At 44.0% G+C, this 5,000-nt stretch overlaps 2 non-coding genes across 2 annotated transcripts in view; both read right to left on the bottom strand.

Moving 5' to 3' along the window:
- Nucleotides 1-6, bottom strand: part of LOC123719512 — a 157-nt gene extending 151 nt beyond the window's left edge. Inside the window, exon 1 of the ribosomal RNA XR_006755575.1 lies at nucleotides 1-6. This exon is cut by the window's left edge and continues 151 nt beyond it. This is a non-coding gene — a ribosomal RNA (5.8S ribosomal RNA).
- A 352-nt stretch (nucleotides 7-358) lies between these two features.
- Nucleotides 359-2,264, bottom strand: LOC123719515. The gene has a single exon (XR_006755577.1). It is a non-coding gene; the product is annotated as a small subunit ribosomal RNA (ribosomal RNA).
- Between the last annotated feature and the right edge of the window lie 2,736 nt (nucleotides 2,265-5,000).

Here is a 5,000-nt window from a genome sequence, read left to right as displayed (position 1 = left end):
AGGGTAATCGTTTTGTTTTTGTGTGTGTTTTTGTATGAGAAAATATAAAAGGTGCGAAAAAATTAAACAAAAAAATTTGAAAATAATACTTATCATTAACGTGTACGACAAATGAAAAGAAAGAAAATCTCTTTTATTTGCGTGGTTGTACACAAAAATTATAAAATATTATTTCAAAGTATCAATAGGCGATAGCGAACGCTAATCAAAGCGTGTCGCAACGCACACGTCGCGAATCGACGAGAGAGAGTCAACCGTCTCGGATTCGATTTTGATTCGTATCATTCACGTGTTTTTGTATTTTTTTCTTTTTTTGCGAGTCTTTGACAACAACAAAACAAAAAGAAAAAACCAACGTTAATGATCCTTCCGCAGGTTCCCCTACGGAAACCTTGTTACGACTTTTACTTCCTCTAAATGATCAAGTTTGGTCAACTTCCCAGCAACGCCGACGGCCGTGAGGCCACCGCGTGTCGGTCCGAAGACCTCACTAAATCATTCAATCGGTAGTAGCGACGGGCGGTGTGTACAAAGGGCAGGGACGTAATCAACGCGAGCTTATGACTCGCGCTTACTAGGAATTCCTCGTTTATGGGGGATAATTGCAAACCCCAATCCCCAGCACGAAGGAGTTTCAACGGGTTGCCCGGGCCTCTAGGCCAGGGAGAACATGTTGATTCCTTCAGTGTAGCGCGCGTGCGGCCCAGGACATCTAAGGGCATCACAGACCTGTTATTGCTCAATCTCGTGCGGCTCGAAGCCGCCGGTCCCTCTAAGAAGAATTTTAATACGTCGCCAGTGAGTTGCGCTCCCCGAGAGTCGCGCACACCTTGAATGACGACGCCTATTTAGCAGGCTAGAGTCTCGTTCGTTACCGGAATTAACCAGACAAATCGCTCCACCAACTAAGAACGGCCATGCACCACCACCCACCGAATCAAGAAAGAGCTGTTAATCTGTCAATCCTTCCGGTGTCCGGGCCTGGTGAGATTTCCCGTGTTGAGTCAAATTAAGCCGCAGGCTCCACTCCTGGTGGTGCCCTTCCGTCAATTCCTTTAAGTTTCAGCTTTGCAACCATACTCCCCCCGGAGTCCAAAATCTTTGGTTTCCCGGAAGCTGCCCGCCGAGCCATTGTAGTAACGTCGGCGGATCGCTAGATGACATATTTACGGTTAGAACTAGGGCGGTATCTAATCGCCTTCGAACCTCTAACTTTCGTTCTTGATTGATGAAAACACCTTTGGCAAATGCTTTCGCTGATGTTCGTCTTGCGACGATCCAAGAATTTCACCTCTAACGTCGCAATACGAATGCCCCCAGTTATCCCTATTAATCATTACCTCGGAGTTCTGAAAACCAACAAAATAGAACCGAGATCATATTCTATTATTCCATGCACGAAATATTCAAGCGGCATTTTGAGCCCGCTTTGAGCACTCTAATTTGTTCAAAGTAAAATTGTCGGCCCACCTCGACACTCACCGAAGAGCACCGCGATAGGATTTTGATATTGAACCGGCGTTTTACCGCCGGCTCACCGACGATATGCTCCGCAGACGTGTCAGTATCACCGCGGATGCGGTGCACCGACAGCGCGGCGCACAAATGCAACTACGAGCTTTTTAACCGCAACAATTTTAGTATACGCTATTGGAGCTGGAATTACCGCGGCTGCTGGCACCAGACTTGCCCTCCAATTGTTCCTCGTTAAAATATTTAAAGTGTACTCATTCCGATTACGAGGCCTCGTAAGAGTCCCGTATCGTTATTTTTCGTCACTACCTCCCCGTGCCGGGAGTGGGTAATTTGCGCGCCTGCTGCCTTCCTTGGATGTGGTAGCCGTTTCTCAGGCTCCCTCTCCGGAATCGAACCCTGATTCCCCGTTACCCGTGACAACCATGGTAGTCGCAGAAACTACCATCGAAAGTTGATAAGGCAGACATTTGAAAGATGCGTCGCCGGTACTGGACCGTGCGATCGGCAAAAGTTATCCAGATTCATCAAAATTAACGACTTCGGACGCATGGCCCTCCGCCGATTGGTTTTGATCTAATAAAAGCACTCATCCCATCACTGGTCAGAGTTCTGATTGCATGTATTAGCTCTAGAATTACCACAGTTATCCAAGTAACTGAGTAAGATCTAAGGAACCAAAACTGATATATTGAGCCATTCGCGGTATCGCCTTAATACGGCTTGCACTGAGACATGCATGGCTTAATCTTTGAGACAAGCATATAACTACTGGCAGGATCAACCAGGGAGCTGCTTACGCAAACGACACGCCTACACCGCGGTCACGCGGCTTCGGCGAGCCGCTGGCTCGGCGGCGTCGAGGGGCGCGCGCTTGCGCGCGCGCCTTCTCGACACGCGTGAACGTAACGCGTCGAATTTGCACGCGACGCGACGTTCGCGCTTCATATCGATAGACTAACTTTGACCGGTCTACGAGCGGCCGTCCCGTCACGATCTCGCAACGAGGTGATGTACAACGATGCTCGACCACTGTGAGGGACATAAAACTGCAACGAACACGACCCCGCGGGCGGGAATCGATGTTGTGACAATTTGAAAATTGAACATTCATCTAAACGCAACTTCTCAATTTTTATTCAATACGTTATTGTAAACATATTAAAACTCGGCTGGCAATTACATGCGCACACACACGCATGATTCGCACTAGATACGATCAACGCCCGGAGCTTGAGGGATAAATTCCAACACGACGCTGCGCACACCGTTTCGACGATGGGCGCGTGTGCGTCCTCTTTTATACATTCTTTACATATACGGTCGCCGTGGCGACCGCGCACGTGTCGAACACGCTAGGCGCCCTGCGTTGAGGTGTGCCTAGAAGCGTATTCTTTTAACATCACAGATAACACCGGGGGAGACGGTCCCAAATCTTGGTCGATTGGTAACATCACCATACGGTCTGCGAACGCGGTGCTATAATATAATTTTATATTATATTATATAAAATATGAGGAGGAGTAGTATGTATATTCTTTGTTATTTTGTGTTGACACAAGAGAGATATATAAAATGTACTATACACCACACACACAGAGAGAGAGAGAGCTGGGAAAGATCTCGGCGGTCTCGCATTCGAAATACGAATTTGATATAATTTCCTCCGAAAATCCATACCCATATCTATATCATCCATGCGCGAATATATGTATATAATATTCTCACACTTCGCACAAACACAAAAACAAGAACACATTCTATTCTCTCTCGTCCGTCGTTCGTGTCTATTTGAGACGAACGACGCGCGGCAACGAGAACGAGTCGACGCTGTGCGCACGACTGTTTCGCTCCACATCTATACCGAGAGCAATAGTCCGCGTCGGCATTGGAGCGGACGTCGAATGTTTCTCGTAGAGCGAGCGAGAGAGAGACGATTTTTCATTTTATTATGTATGTGTATTGGCGTGCAGTAGTAGCACGTAGTAGTACTAGTAGTAGTAGTAAAAAAATATTATTATTTATTTTATTGACTGATATGATTTTGTTTGTTTTCTTTTTTTTGAATAGACATTTGTATTGATAGATATGTTTCTCGTTGAAGCTCGCAGCACACGCTCAGAGAAATGGCAATGTGGGTTTATTTGAAGAAAAGAAAAAACAAAAAAAACAATTATATTTATTAATAATATGTATGTATGTATGTATGTATGTATGTATGTATGTATAATAATGAATTATAATAATTATTCCGATGCAACGTCAGAGGAAAATGTTTCTCGTACAGGTGCGGCGCGCGACGGCCGGCCGCTCGACAGTTTCGCGCCGAATGTTTCTCGTTGAAGCTCGCAGCACACGCTCAGAGAAATGGCAATGTGGGTTTATTTGAAGAAAAGAAAAAACAAAAAAAACAATTATATTTATTAATAATATGTATGTATGTATGTATGTATGTATGTATGTATAATAATGAATTATAATAATTATTCCGATACAATGTCAGAGGAAAATGTTTCTCGTACAAGATCGCCACGCGACGCGACAAGATGCCGTTCAACGGCACGATATCTACAACTCTGTCGATAGATATGTAGATAGTATCTACTCTGTCAAGTATATGTGTGTAACGTGTGGTGGTGTGTGGTGTGGGGTTTTGTTAGCGATAGCGATACGTTTCTAGTTAAAATTGAATATTTAAAAATAAAAACTCTTCTGGTAAGAAAAACTATTTATGGTTTATTATGGTGTGTCTAGTGCAACAACATCAACATTGTCATAATCATAATAATATAATTATTATTAGGGCTATAGGTTAACCTTCCAAATAGGGACCGTCGATTTAAATGTCGATATTTTTAATTATTCTAGATAGTACTCACTAAAAGAAACTTAAGTGCTTGCTTACTTACTTACTTACTTACTTAGTTGATTGAGTTTTTTTTTTGTTTTTTTGAAACTTTTTCATACAAATTGATATATAAGACATATATGGCCGTTACCGACCGCCGACCAAAATCTATTTCATAAAACCGACATAAAATTGATGTCAAACGTCAATCACTTTGAGTTGACTAAGTGTAAGGGTTCAGATTATTTTGAAAGTATCGATCATTTGCGATGCATACGAGAAAAAGATCATTCATTTCATTGTTTGTAAGTTGTAAATTTTGTGTATTATATTGTAATTCTTGAGTGAGAATTGAGTGTTTACTTACTTACTTACTTACTTACTTATTGAATATCCAAAAAGTACCCAAAACCGAATCAGAGCGCCCCACTATCCACGCGGTCTTGTCTGCCCTACCCCTAGAGTGTATATAAAAGCTCGGAGGCGCGCAGGGAGAGCAGCCCTCACCCGCCGTACCCAAAGCGCGGGCATCATGCAAGCCGTAGCGGCTGAGGCTGGTCGCCGAAGGCGACCAAAAAAGCCGAGGCTGCGTAGGCTTGAATAAAATGCCCTGCGCTTTTGGTACGCAAGGGTGGAGGGGCTGCATTTCCCGTAGCGTCGGAGCAGTACAAAAACCAAT

The sequence above is a fragment of the Pieris brassicae genome, unplaced genomic scaffold (assembly GCF_905147105.1).
Source record: "Pieris brassicae unplaced genomic scaffold, ilPieBrab1.1, whole genome shotgun sequence".
Taxonomy (NCBI): domain Eukaryota; kingdom Metazoa; phylum Arthropoda; class Insecta; order Lepidoptera; family Pieridae; genus Pieris; species Pieris brassicae.
This window is presented reverse-complemented; position numbering and strand designations above follow the sequence as displayed.